We start from the raw sequence: 15,256 nt of genomic DNA, 5'->3' as shown, positions 1-15,256 counted from the left end.
GGACTTGCAGGAGGCAGCTGGTCAATGATTCTTTTTCATCATTGATGTTTCTATCTCCCTTTTCATTTCTTTCTGAAATCAATAAAAAATATTTTAAAAAATAAATGTTTATTTTTATTTAATGTTAAATTATTATTTTAAAAATATGTTTTATTGTGTTGGGTTTTTTTTTTTTTTTTCAGAGAAGAAGGGAGAGAGATAGACAGTTAGAAATATTGATCAGCTTCCTCCTGCAAACCCCCTACTGGGGATGTGCCCACAACCGAGGTACATGCCCTTGACCAGAATCGAACCTGGAACCTTTCAGTCCGCAGGCCGATGCTCTATCCACTGAGCCAAACCGGTTTCGGCTAAATTACTGATTGATTCATTTTTAGAAAGAATGGAAGAGAGAAATGTTGATTTGTTATCCCACTTATTTATACACTTAACTAGAGGCCCGGTGCATGAACTTCATGCACTGGGGTTGTCTCTCAGCCTGGCCTACACCCTCTCCAATCCGGGTCCCCTCAGGGGATGACCAATTGCTGGTTTAGGTCTGATCCAGCCAGCAGTCAGACATCTCATCTCAGCAATCAGAGACCACTGGCTCCTAACTGCTCACTTGCCTGCCTGCCTGATCACCCCTAACCATTCTGCCTGCCTGCCTGATTGCCCCTAACTGCCTCTGCCTAGGCCCCCCCCACCATGGCTTTGTCTGGAAGAAGGACTGGATGACCAGAAGATGTTCAGTCAACACGGTCTAATTAGCATATTACCCTTTTATTAGTATAGGTTGATTGATTTTTAAAATAAATTTTTATTTTTATTTTATTTTTTGTTTTTGTGGTGACTATTTATTAAACTTTTATTTTCCTCTTCACATTTTCGGTGACTATTTCCCACTGGTATCACCAACCAGCTCCCCTCAGGCAAGATAAATGGTGCAAAGCCTTTGGAAGTGACTTAGTAATACCCTGTTTCCCGAAAATAAGACAGTGTCTTATATTAATTTTTTCTCCCAAAGTTGCGCTAGGTCTTATTTTCAGGGGATGTCTTATCTTTCCATGGGCTAAGTTTTATTTTCGGAGGATGTCTTATTTTCGGGGAAACACGGTAGGAACCATACCTTCCTTCAATTGTAATTTAGAGAAATCATCTTCTGAAACTTGTTTAATCTCTCCTTTTGGCTCCATAGTTTTATTCTGATTTAAACTTTCTTGTACAGCTTGAAGATTAAATAACATTTATTTCAGGGCTTCAACAGGACCATGATGTTTTCCTCCAGACAGAGTACAGCTCTGATCATTATCACTTAAAAAGTCTTCAAGGAACCTTTTAGCATTCTTTGTCCTTGAAGCTGTTGAGGACTGTCATCAGAGTTAACAGAAACAGGAGACTTAAAAGTAACAGGAACATTTTCCCACGACCTTTCTGCTTCCAGTTTATCTAATGAACAAGGACTATCATCCTGTTTCATAGACTTCAGTAATTTAGTACAAGGCTCTAGATTTCTCTTGGCCTTCAGGATAAGTTATTCAATTTTGTCACCTATTTTAAGAGACATTGAATGGCTTTTTGGATTGTCCTGGAAGAAGTGGATTCTCCCACTAACATTGGCTATGCTCAGAATCACATTTATATTCATTTAACAAATCCTTAATCACCACTCAAGAAATCTGAAATATTTGAAGGATCAAAAGAATATTCAAAACAATCTAATTTATTCATAGGTCGAGAAGTTCTTTGTGCCTGGTAACTATGTCTTGGGGAACACCGCTCGTCTTTAAATAGTTTATAAATACTTTGACTCTTTGTGTCAGATAGCAAGTCTTGATTGTGGAGCCAGACAGAATATTTGAAATCAGGTATACTAGTTATCCCTGAGACATTAAGGTCAGATTTATGGCCAGTGAGTCATCGTGGGTAATTCTTTTCAAGATCTCACTTTGAACTGTCCTTGAAAGAGGATTTCTTTTAAAAAGGTGGTTCAAAAAAAAATAAAAATAAAAAATAAAAATAAAAATAAAAAGGTGGTTCATGGGGTACCATCTCACACCTGTCAGAATGGCCAACATCAACAAATCAACAAACGACAAATGTTGGCAAGGTTGCGGAGAAAAAGGAACCTTGTGCACTGCTGGTGGAAATGCAGACTGGTGCAACCACTGTGGAGAACAGTGTGGAGTTTCCTCAAAAAACTGAAAATGGAACTCCCATTTGACCCAGTAATCCCACTCCTAGGATTATATCCCAAGAAACTAGAAACACCAATCAGAAAGGTGTTTGCACCCCTATGTTCATAGCAGCACAATCTACGATAGCTAGAATCTGGAAACAGCCTAGGTGCCCATTAGCAGATGATTGGATCAAAAAACCATGGTACATCCACCCAATGGAATACTATGCTGCCATAAAAAAGAAGGAATTCTCATCATTTGCAGCAACCTGGATAGAACTAGAGAACATCATGCTGAGTGAAATAAGCCAGTCAATGAAAGAGAAATACCACATGACCTCACTCATTTTTGGATATTAAAGAACATTATAAACTGATGAACCAAAAGTCAGATATAAAGACAGTAAAGCAACAAGCAGACTGTCAAATTACAGTGGGGAGGGTAGGGAGATCTGGGGGAGATAAGAGATCAACCGAAGGACTTGTATACATGCATATAAGTACAACCAATGGACACAAAACTCTGGGGAGGGAGGGTATGTATGGGAGGGGGGGCAATGTTAAAATATGTACACAGATAATAATTTAATAAAATAAAATAAAAAGGTGGTTCAGACATGCATTTTATTCACAAGTTTTGAGTTTTTTAGCTTACGACACTGCTTTCCATTTATATTTGTATGTACAACAGGAGTAACTAAGTAATCCTTGCTCCTGGCAATGCAGGCTTCTTGAAAATTTTGATTCTTTTAAGTATCCGATAAACTCAGTCTTCCGATGCATTTCTTGGTTTTCTTGGTAATTTGATGACCTGGTCCAACACAAGTGAAAGGAAATGATCCATCTGCTGGAAGTTTTAACAGATCATCAGTTGTTAGGCTAATGGAATCTATGTCATTAATAGTACATCTTCTAGAAGATAAGGACAAGGAGCTTTCTTTGTGATCAAATTTTTCAAAAGCATGGTTTGGTTTATAAATATAGTTGGGGAATTCTGGCATATTAACAGGACACTTATCAATGTTAATCTTTCCAGTGCTTACACCAGGATACATCTGGCTGCGATCAAAATCATCAATATAGGCCTGTAGAGCCTGAGATGCAGAACTGTACAGTTTATACTTATACTGAACAGAGACATCAGGGTTAGAGGAATTACTACCACTGAGGCTGCAGCTCGCTAACAGAGAAGATACTGAAGATTCCCGAGAACAAACTCTGTGTTTTGTATTTGGTTTTGCCATGCCTTCCTCAAAATGGGTTATTTCTCTTCATTTCTCTTAGAAACCACAATGGCCAGGCAGCTAGTCCCATCAGCCAAGACATGGAACAACCTAAGGGTCCTTCAGTGGGTGACTGGTACATATACAATGAGATACTGCTCAGCTGTAAGAAAGGATGCAACAGCGCCATTTGCAACATAGATGGATGGCGAGAGTATCCTGCTAAGCGAAGGAAGTCAGACAGAAAGGGACAAGAACGGGAGGATGTCATCACTCACATGTGGGCATCAATGAACAACTCTTAGAAATCACGGCTCCGGGACGACTCTGATGGAACGGGCATTGTGCATAGTACTTCACAACTGCCCGCCGGAAACCCAGGCCTGTAGCCCGGCGTGAGCCGCAACAAAGCATCCCTGTCGGCCTCCTCCGCCCTCAGGCTCCGCTCGCTCGCAGCATTCTCCACCGTCACAGCGGAGCGCGACGCCCGCACGGGCTTTCAAACTGACCCAACAGGTTAAAATAAAATTTTAAAAGATTTTTAGAGGAAGGGAAAGAGAGAGAGAAACATCAATGTGAGAATGCAACATTGATCGGCTGCCTCCTGCATGCCCCCACCTGGAGATTGAGCCTGCAACCCATGCATGTGCTCGACTGGAACTCAACCAGCCACCTTCCTGTGCACTGCATGATGCCCAGCCAGCTGAGCCACACCGGCCAGGGCTATGGAGTGATTCTTGTATGTGCCCTGACCAGGGAACCCACAACCTTGGTGTACCAGGATGATGCTCTAACCAACTGAACTACCTGGCTAGGGCCTGACTCCGTTTTTAAAAATGTAAACACAAAACAAATAAATAACAAAGGTAAGAAAAAATGTAAACACATATCTCTACTACATATGGAAAGCCAATATCACCTGCCAAAATAGATTAGTAAAACTAAAGTCAATGAAAATAAAACAAAGCCAAAGCTTTAAAATTCCAGCTAGAGCCCTAGCTGGTTTGGCTGAGTGGATAGAGCATTGGCCTACAGACTGAAGGGTCCTGGGTTCAATTCTGGTCAAGGGCACATCCAGTGGAGTGTGGGGCAGGAGGCAGCCAATCAATGATTCTCTCTCATCATTGGTGTTTCTCTCTCTCTTCCTTCCTCTCTAAAATCAATAAAAAATATATATTAAAAAAATAAGATGATGATGGATGGATAGAGAGATATGTGATAAAACAAAATGCTGCACTAACAGTGGGATCCAGGTGGTTGGGATATGAGTACAGAGATATTTTCTGTTACAATTCTTTTTATTTTTCTAAGCATTTAACATTTTCACAATCAAATGTAAGGAAGAAAATCCTAGCCAGATCCTGTTGCCTTCTGCAGACTCTCAGTATAAGTGCCAACTGTGTTGGTGGAGGGGTGGTCCCCCATCTCTTAAAATGAGAAAGATAAGGGTTAGAAAATTGTTCAAGAGATATTAGCCACAGAGAGTAAGCCTCTCTCCTTGTTAGGTGATAAAGGGTTGAAAAAAGAAAAAAGAAAAAAGATAGGACTTTCTCAGTGTGTGGTTCAATGTTACTTAATGCACCACCTGAAATTATCACCCAGATCATATAGTAACGTGGAGTTTGGCGAGCAGACTCTCCTTGTGGGTTCTTGTCTTATGACGTTTGAAGAATAAAATTCGTGGACTGAAAGGACTAGTTAGTAGAAGTGTGGAAATTTATTGGAAGCAAACACAAACTCCAACATAGGGAAGGACTCCCAAGGGGGTAAACAACTAAGCCCCTTTTGTCTAAGTTTTTTTTAAAGGCTGGAAGTTCTTTGTCTATCTACGCTGCCTTCTAATTGGATCCCTTTCCCATTTTATGACTCAGTGCTTTCCTAATTGGTCACTCTTGCAGTGTATGTGTTTCAAAGTCCAAAGCCCACCTGGTGACCTGGTCTTCCTCTTCCCCTTATCTAGTAACACTAATAGCTCTGAGTACGAATCCGTGCATCAGTAGGACTCTGTGGGGCCTGGCCACTCCGTGCCTGATGCCTAGAGGCTCTCTGCCGCCCAGAGGCCCATCTGCGGCTGGGCGTGGAACACTTGCCTCCTTGCAGGGGGTATGATGCAAGCGTCCCCCATCCCCCCACACTGCTCCGTGCCCGCTGCCCAGAGGCCGCCCCCTGAGGGACTGGGGGACTCTGGCAGGGCTGAGAGGACTAGGCGCCACCATCTTGTGGCTATGGGCACCACCATCTTTGCAATGGAGTGATGGTTAATTTGCATATTACCCTTTTATTAGATAGGATTCCTTTATCCTCTGTGAATGTAAGTCTTCCTCTCCCAGGGACACCCCTCCCCCCTTTATTACCTAACTGCCTGTTCTGTTTCTAAACTCCTTTCAATGTGGCCTGGAATAATGTGATCTCTTGTCTCCGGGACACATGTTAGAGGAAAACAACTTTTGCCTATGCCCCGAGTCCCAGCTGCCTCTTCCTAGAACGTCCTGGGGACACAGTAACTTCCCTGGGGCCCTGGTTGAGTATGGGCCATGAAGTCCTCAGCACTGTGGGCCAGGCCCTCTCCAGGCTCCTTGTTTGGGTGTGTCCTCTACCAGGCAGATGGGGGAATCTCCCTTGAGACTCTGCATGGCTGGAACTGGTAGGAAATCCCAACTGTGTTGGTGGAGGGGTGGTCCCCCCAGCTCTTCCCTCTTAATTCTCTCAAGCTCTTCCAAGAGAGCTCATCTCCCCAACCTGTCCCTCTCCTTCTCTCACCACCTCCCCCAACACAACATGTTCTGCCCCTTCACCTCCAGGAACAACACAAAAAATAATCACCATAGCTGAGAACCAAATAAGAATCAGGATGTGAATCCAGACCTGTCTAACTCCAGAGCCTGAGCGCTGAAGCATATCCATCTCCTAAGTGGCTGTGGCCTCAGTTCCTGCATCTGGAAAATGGAGATGGTTCTGGTACCCCACCCTTCCAACCCACGCCACCCTGCCTGTTCTCCTCATGGTGGGAGGATTTCATGTAGCATTACATGAAAAACACACAGAACAGTGAATATCTGGCTCACAGCACCCAATATAAACATTACCCATCCTTACTAATACTATCAATATTATTACTGCTGTAGGTGGCAACAGCATCAGGTGTCTCACCTTTGGAGTCAGGCCAAACCTGGGTTCAGGAACCTCAGAACTTGGGTTTTGGCTAGAAAAGAATTCAGGGGAGAATCCAAGATGGCTGCACAGGTAAACACCTAGCCGCAGCTGCACACAACAATTTCAATAAAATGCAACTAAAATATAAAATGGACATTACCCAGAACTACAGGAAAGTCAACTGACTGGAAATTCTACAAAGAAAAGCATGGAGAAAACCAGAAGGAAGAGTGGAGGAGCTGTAGAAGCCTAAGGTATGGAGACACGGGGCGCGCGTGGCGAGGATGGAGTCGGAGAGGAAGGGCGGCTGAGTGCCTGGCTGGCGTTCCCTAGCAGGAAGGAAATAAAGGCTCTGACTGTGCTGGGTCCCAGGTCTGACTGCTCTGAACCCCGTTTCTAGGCCAGACCCCGGGGACCCAGGCTCAAACAGAGGGAGACTGGGCTGTGAGGCGGAACCCCGGGGGAGCAGCGAAGGGCAGAGCCCCCGGAGGCGTGCACATTGCGTGCAGAGAGGGGACGGTTGGCTGTGCCACGGGATTGCCCTGGCGGGAAGGAGACAGGGGCTCCAGACTGCTCTGAACGCCACCTCCAACTCCACTTCCAACTAAACTAAATCCCAGTTCCGGGCTCATTGGGGGAGAACCTAGACTGTTTGGTAGCAGGTGAAAATCGAGGGCACCTTTCTCTCAAAGGTGCTTGCAGCGAGTACTGAAGGACCCTGAGGAATACTGAGACTCAGGAGCCGCATAGGGTGTGGCTGATGGAAGCCAAGGCTGTAGGCTCCACCCTGAAACCCCACCCCATTCAAGCAGAACACAGAGACTTTTAAGGCTACCAACTCAGGGAAGCTGCGAAATGCCAAGATAAGAAAATAGATCACAAACGAAAGAAATGGAGGACAAAAAGCGACTGGATATAGAGTTCAAATCTACGCTTATAAGGTTTTTCAAGAATTTCCTAGAAAAGGTCGATAAGACCTATGAGGATATGAAAAGGATCAACTAGAATTAATAAGGAATTGACAAGAAATAATAAGGAATCAACAAGAAATAATAAGGGATCAACAAGAAATAAAGAATATATTGTCTGAAATAAAAAATATTATACAGAGTCCTAAAAACAGAATGGAAGATTGCAAGAATCAAGTCAAAGATTTGGAACATAAAGAGCCAGAAGACACTCCTCCACAGAAGCAAGAAGGCAAGAGAGTCCAGAAAATTGAAGATAATGTAAGAAACCTCTGGGACAACTTCAAGCGAACCAACATCAGAATTATGGGGGTCCCAGAAGATGAGAGAGAGCAAGATATCGAAAACATACTGAAAGAAATAGTGACAGAAAACTTCCCCCACCTGGTGAAAGAAATAGACTTACAAGTTCAGGAAGCACACAGAACCCCAAACAAAAGGAATCCAAAGAGGACCACACCAAGACACATCATAATTAAAATTCCAAGAGCAAAAGACAAAGAGAGAATATTAAAAGCAGCAACAGCAAAGCAGGTAGTTACCTATAAAGGAGCACCTATACGATTGTCAGCTGATTTCTCAACAGAAACCATGCAGGCCAGACGGGAATGGCAAGAAATATTCAAGGTGATGAATAATAAGAACCTACAGCCAAAGATAATCTACCCAGCAAAGCTATCACTCAGAATCGAAGGCCAGATAAAGAGCTTCACTAATAAAAAAAAAAAAGCTAAAGGAGTTCATCACCACCAAACCAGAATTATATGAATTGCTGAAGGGGGTTCTTTTGGAAGAGAAAGAAAATAAAGATAAAAATTATGAACAACAAATACGTAACTATCAACAAGTGAATCTAAACACCAAGGGAATTTTAAAAAATCTGATGAACAATATTAACTGTTGAATATAATAGAATCAGAGGTATGGAATGGGAGTGAACTGATGATTCTTGAGGAAAAGGGGAGAGGAGGATGTGGGAAGAGACTGAACATAAACTGTGCACCTATGGATGAGGACAATGGGGGGTGGGGAAAGGGCAGAGGGTGGGGTGGGAACCTGGTGGAGGAGAGCAATGGAGTGGGGGGGGGGGGAAAGAGGAACATTTGTAATAATATGAACAATAAAAATTTATTAAAAAAAAAAAAAAGAAGAAGAATTCAGAGCCAAGGCCCAAACTGTGATAGAATATCTTACCTAATAATAGACAACATGTAAATTGACCATACCTCTGCTATACCACCAGCCAATCAGGAGTAATATGCAAATCAACCCAACAGATAGTGGTTCAATTGCAAACACAGGTGCCAAGTGACAGGGGTGGGATGCTTGGACGCAGGTGTTCTGCCCCACCCCCGGTCTCTCGGGTCTCTGGGCAGTGTGGGAAGACAGGGCTGGAGTGGAAAGAGGTGGCTCCAGGGCCTAAGCAGAAAGGGGCTGGGCCGGAGTGGAAAGGCAGTGCTGGCAGTCCAGGAAAGGAAAGCCCATGTTAGCACCAATCTTTGTGCATTGGGCTTCTAGTCATATATAATAAAAGGCTAATATGCAAATCGACCAAATGGCAGAACGACCAGTTGCTATGTGTACACTGACCACCAGGGGGAGCGCCACTCAGCCACAGAGCCTCTCCCACCTTTGCAGCAGTTGGACATCCCCCTGAGAGCTCCTGGACTGTGAGAAGGGTAAGGCAGGGCTGAGGGACACCCCCTCCTGCCCCCGAGAGCATGAATTTCATGCACCAGGCCTCTATTTATAAAATCACAGAGGTAGGGGGGTGGGGCATGACCTGAGGGGGGTCAATGGAGGAAAAAGGGGGACATATGTAATACTTTTAACAATAAAGAATAATTTTTTAAAAAGGAAAAAAGGAGAAAAATATAACAGAGGTAATTCCTAGAAGAACTGGGCTTAGGAAAGAAGTTATAGAGGTAAAGTTATAGAGGAAGCTAATGGTAATGTGCCTGGGCAGGAGGGGAAGACAGAGGGGGAAGGGAAAGGCACCTGGTACTCCCCAGAGGAGAGCCTCTTGGTCCTTCTACCTGAGGGTTTTAAGGGTGGAGATTTTAGGGGAAGATCTCCACGGATCACAGCAGTGTTCCAGGTGTGTCCGTTCAGGGTTGTGGTCTCCACTGCTTCACTGGCCGGCACCAGGGCAGCGGGTCATTATTCAATGCAGCTGGTCCTGAGGCTGATTTTGTTGCTCATCTGGGCCTGGAGCAGAAATCCAACTGAGGCTTAGATGTTATCTCTAGGGAGGAAAGGTCAGGGGGTCCAAACCACATCCAGAAGTCACCCTGGGGTGAGGTTCCACCCTGCAAATGGTTGTCCATTGCTAGGCACTTTGGGCTCTCCACCGTGGTGACCTTCTTTCTGCACCTCTGCTCAGGTCTAACTCCCCGCCCATTAAGTCATGCTGGGTGTAGGGCAGAGAAGGGAGCATGACCAAAACAGGAGAGAAGGCTTCATTTGGTGAACGTGGCCTGTGAGTCAGTTTTCAAATTAGGATAAAAACTCTACAAAGACGGTGGGGGTGGGGGTGGGGATGGGGGTGGGGTGGGGGTGGGATGGCATTCTAGAAAAAGGTCACTGTGAGAGCAAAAGCCTAGTGGTCTGGGAGGGAAGTTCTCCCCATCTGGCTGCAGCATGGAGCAGGCAGCTGGATGGTGAACTGGGTAAGGTCGAGAGAAGATTTGGCCTGAATGTGCAGGGTTTCAAGCCAGCTGCCCAGGAGCTTGCTGACTAAGGCTTTCTTCCGGCCTTGCTTTTCACCTAATCTCACCTCTGGCTGCTGGAACTCACTCTCCAGCCACCATGTCCTGGCTGTTCAGACTCATCAGGTTCTCTCCTTCACTTGCTGTTGCCTCCACTATCTCCTCCCTCACCCGAGGATGCGGTGCAATGCCACCTGCCTCAGGATGCCTTCCCTGACTCCCTAATTAAGGAGCTCCGCTACCACATAACTGTGGGGACCCTGTTTAGAGTGCACTGGATGGTCAAGGCCGCGCTGAGCCTGGGACTCAATCAAAATGTTCAAGGCTAAGATACCATTCACAGGTACATGGACTGTGTGCAGGTGCACAGCAAGTACAGCAATCTCACTTCTGTAGCCAAATTGATGGATGTCATCGTTGGCAACTGGCCTTTAAAAATATATATATTTTAGCTGAAACTGGTTTGGCTCAGTGGTAGAGCGTCGGTCTGCGGACTGAAAGGTCCCAGGTTCGATTCCAGTCAGGGGCATGTACGTTGGTTATGGGCACATCCCTGGTAGAGGGTGTGCAAGAGGCAGCTGGTCGGTGTTTCTCTCTTATTGACGTTTCTAGCTCTCTATCTCTCTCCCTTCCTCTCTGTAAAAAATCAATAAAAAATATATTTTAAAAGAAAGTTATTGTAGAAAAATAAGAACATATCATCCCAGACTTAAAAAAATAATAATAATAAATAAATAAATAAAATATATATTTTATTGATTTTTTTTTACAGAGAGGAAGGAAGTCAGATAGTTAGAAACATCAAGGAGAGAGAAACATTGATCAGCTGCCTCCTGTACATCTTTTACTGGGGATGTACCCGCAACCAAGGTACATACCCTTGGCCAGAATCAAACTTGGGACCTTGAGTCCACAAGCCAACACTCTATCCACTGAGCCAAACCGGATAGGGCGGCAACTGGCCTTCTTTGTCTAAGGAGTATAAATACATGTGATTAACCTGCCAGTGTGCTGGGAGAGATGCTCAGAGGTAGTTACTGTGTGAGGCTAGAGACCAGCCGGCGTAATGGACAGAAGCGTATACTGGAGAAGCTGAGGTGGACACAGAGGAGTATAGCTACAATGTGAGGCTGGAGAGGGTGGAGAAGCTGCTGAGGCAGAGAGCTCAGGTGCCATTACCATGTGAGGTGGTGAGTCTAGGCAGGGGTCTTCAAACTACGGCCCGCGGGCCACATGTAGCCCCCAGGGGAGTCTGATCCGGCCCGCCAGGTTTTTTGGGCAGTGAGCGCAGCCAAGGTGTTACAGTAGGAATTAGTAGTTCATATAGTCCGGCCCTCCAGCTCTCTGAGGGACCGTGATCTGGCCCCCACTTTAAAAAGTTTGAGGACCCCTGGTCTAGGGGACAGCATGCAGCTGCTCAGATAATAACTGGATACAGAGACTGCTACTACTGTGTGGGGAAAATACGTGTTTACCAGCCACTGAGCCGCTGCCTATGTGGGGTTGCTGTGAAGGACTGCTTTGTCTGATGCCTTATATGGCCACGGCTTCGGCAATAAAGCCCCATTCTTACAGACCCACAACTTCTCATGGCTTCTCTGTCTAACACCCAGTAGCCAACAAGGTCCAGACCCTGGCAAAGGGGCTCGGCCCCAACAGTTAGTACAATGGGCAGGGTTTGAGAAGGAACCTGCCCTGGTACTTGGCGTAGCTGAGGAGAATTCAGAAGGACACATGGACTTAGAGCAGCAGTGCTGTGCAGAGCTCTTGCTGCTCCTGACAATAACCCAGGCTATTTTCCTCATTGCATGCCTCCTGGGGAGGGACCTGGAGATTATAATACTGAGCAAAGTAAGCCAGTCAGAGAAAGATAAAGGCCACCTTATCTAAATTTGGATCTGTTACTGAAAAAAAAAAAAAAATACTGCCAGAAAATAGATGAGGACACAGGGACACCCAAAAGAACTGCCCAGATTCTAAAAACAAAAAACAAAAAACAAAAAAACAACGAAAAAAAGAGCCAAAACTGGTTTGGCTCAGAGGATAGAGCGTTGGCCTTCAGATTGAAAGGTCCCAGAGAAAGACAAATACTGTGTGTGTTGTTTACTTGCTTCTTGTCTCCCTGTCCCCACTGAACTGTCAGCTCCATGAGGATCGGGCAGGTGTGTCCCCAGCACCCAGTAGGTGCTAGGTAAACACTTGTTAAGGAAAGGACTAAAAACGATTTTTAAAAGGAGAGCGAGAAAATCTGGCTCATGTTTTAAAAGACTCCCTTTGACTGCTGTGGGAAGAACAGCGTGTGCATGTGTGGGCAGAGCGGGGATTTCTGGGAGGTCCAGGGAGTGGTGATGGGGCAAGAATCATGGTGGTGGCAGTGGGGAAGAAGTCAGAATATATGAGAAAGGAGGGACATAAAATGGCAATAAAGAGAGGGATAAGGAGGCAGGGCCAGGGGAGTAAGGATGAGGAGAGAAAAGTACATGACCTCTGGTTTTGATCATGGAGTGGGGGTGGGAAGAATGAAGACACAGGAGGAGGAGCAAAAAGGCCAAATTAATATCTAGGATGCCTGATGGACATAGCAGGGATGACGTCCAGAAGGCAATAATAATAATTATAGTTATATAAAATTATAGTTATGGTTATAACTAGTACATGATATCTATGCTTACATAATCCATCACATATCCCAAATATTTATTGAGAACAGCAGTGATTGCGACAGACACATCTCTGCCCTCATGAGGCTGGTAATTTTATTGACTCGAGACTGAAACTAAACAGATTAATGGACCAAGAAAGAAATACACACTTTAAGGTTAGGTAGTAAGAAATCCTGGGGTGGGGAGTGTGTGTGTGTGTGTGTGTGTGTGTGTGTGTGTGATAAAATAGGGTAAGGGACAGAGAGTTGGACAGAGTCTGATGTCCGGTAAAGATTATTATAAATATTTGCCTCTAGTCGGATAGAGCATGAACCTGCAGACTCATGGGTTAGATTCCGCTCAAGGGCACATTCCCGGGTAGCTAGCTTGATCCCCAGTAGGGGGCGTGCAGGAGGCAGCCAAGCAATGATTCTTTTTCTCTCATTATTGATGTTTCAAATCAATAAAAAAAATATTTTTTTAAAAAGAAAAGAATCCCAAAACACCAATCAGAAACATACATGCACCCCTATGTTCATAGCAGTGTTATTTACAATAGCTAAGATCTGGAAACAGCCCAAGTGCCCATCAGTAGATGAGTGGATAAAAATGCTGTGGTACATTTACACAGTGGAACACTATGCAGCTGTAAATAAGGAACTCTCACGGTTTGACAGCATGAATGGACCTGGAGATTATAATGCTAAGCAAAATAAGCCAGTCAGAGAAAGACAAATAAGGTATGATCTCACTTATTCATGGAATCCAATGAACAGAATAAACTGATGAACAAAATAGAACCAGAGTTATGGATACACTAGAGGCGCTTTGCATGAGATGCATGCACGAGGGTTGGAAAGGTCCCTCAGCCCAGCCTGCACCCACTCCAATTGGGGACCCCTTGGAGGATGTCCAACTGCCAGTTTAGGCCTGATCCCAGGGGTTGGACCTAAACCAGCAGTCAGATATCCCTCTCGCAATCTAGGACCACTGGCTCCTAACTGCTCACCTGCCTGCTTGCCTGATCACCCCCAACTGCCTCTGCCTGCCAGCCTGATCACTCCTAACTGCCCTCCCCTGCCAGCCCAATCTTGCCCGAATGGCCCTCACCTGCTGTCCTGATCTCGCCCCAAATACCCTCTTCTGCTGGCCAATTTGGTTCTGATTGATCAGCTTCTATGCCAGTCAGTGTTAAAAGCTCTGCCTCCTGGTCAGTCATTGGCTCCTCACAATTGACCCAGATTTGGTTCTGATTGGTCAGTTTTTATGCCAGTAAGTGTCAAAAGCTCCACCTCCTAGGCAGCCATTGGTTCCTCACACTTCATCCAGATTTGGTTCTGATTGGTCGGTTTTTATACTAATCAGCATCTCTGGGCCTATTAATGAGGCCTGATCAGAAAGGTGGGGCTGATCAGCAGGCCCGGTGGAGGCTTGGAGAGGAATGGAGGTGTGGCTGCTGGCCAGACTGGGAGAGAAAGAGAGAGGCAAGTGCTGATCAAAAGTTGCCACAGAGGCAATGGATCAGACCCTGCTTCTCCATTCAGGCCTCTCTCTGGCCCTGATTTGCAACCCCCTCAGCAGTCAGTGCTGGGGCACAAGGCCTGCAGCAGAAGCAGTGGGCACTGGGTTGCCATGGCTTTCGGTTGGTTGAGCCTCAGTCGTTACTGGTTGTTAGGACCCAGGGTTTTTATATATTAAGATTATATACTAGGGGCTCAGTGCATGAATTCATGCACTTTGAAAGGAACTGTGGGCTGTGAGGCTGCAGTAGGCACAAGGGTGGGTCTCAGCCCATTCTCTGTGTCCCTTCCTGGCCCCTCCCACTGCATTCCCAGTCTCCTGTCTGCTGGCAGCCCTGCTCCCACCACCATCACTCCCACATGCTGACAGTGCTGGCCCTGCTTGCACGTGAGCAATTGGGGCTGATGCTGGCAGAGGGTGCAAGTAGGACCAGTGCTGCTGCTGCCCCTATTGCCCCTCAGGAGCACGAGTGGGGTGGAGAAACCCTTAGGGGCCATCAGGGCCAGCAGTCCCCACTGAGTGATCGGGACTATGGCACATGGGAGCAAATAATTTTCAGTAAACAGCAGAGGCTCGCCCCAATGACAGCAACCCGCACCCTGCCTTTGTCTGGCCCCCCTGCTCACCTGCTCCAGCATCTCACAGCAGCCAACACCCGCCATGTTCCACCTACACCCCCTGGTGGTCAGTGCACATCATAGCCACCAGTTGTTCAGTTGTTTGGTTTATTGGCATATTAGTCTTTTATTATATAGAATAAAATTATTATATAGGACAGTTCAGACTAATCAGAGGGAAGTGTAGGGGAAGGCGCTAGGGGAAAAAAGAGAATAGACAAATAACATATATGAATACCCCATGGACATAGACACAATGTGGTTAC

General features: G+C 45.5%; 1 pseudogene across 1 annotated transcript; it reads right to left on the bottom strand.

Annotated features, from left to right (window-relative positions):
- Positions 1-859: 859 nt before the first annotated feature.
- Positions 860-3,402, bottom strand: LOC311623395 (lung adenoma susceptibility protein 2-like; annotated as a pseudogene). Its single transcript has 3 exons — positions 2,791-3,402; positions 1,095-1,953; positions 860-950 (listed from the first exon to the last, which is right to left on the bottom strand). The product of its transcript is annotated as a lung adenoma susceptibility protein 2-like (transcript).
- Positions 3,403-15,256: the final 11,854 nt, after the last annotated feature.

The sequence above is a fragment of the Pipistrellus hanaki genome (genome assembly GCF_964339955.1).
Source record: "Pipistrellus hanaki genome assembly, chromosome: 5".
Taxonomy (NCBI): Eukaryota; Metazoa; Chordata; class Mammalia; order Chiroptera; family Vespertilionidae; genus Pipistrellus; species Pipistrellus hanaki.
The sequence above is the reverse complement of the archived record's forward strand: the minus strand, read 5'-3'. Positions and strand labels throughout refer to the sequence as shown.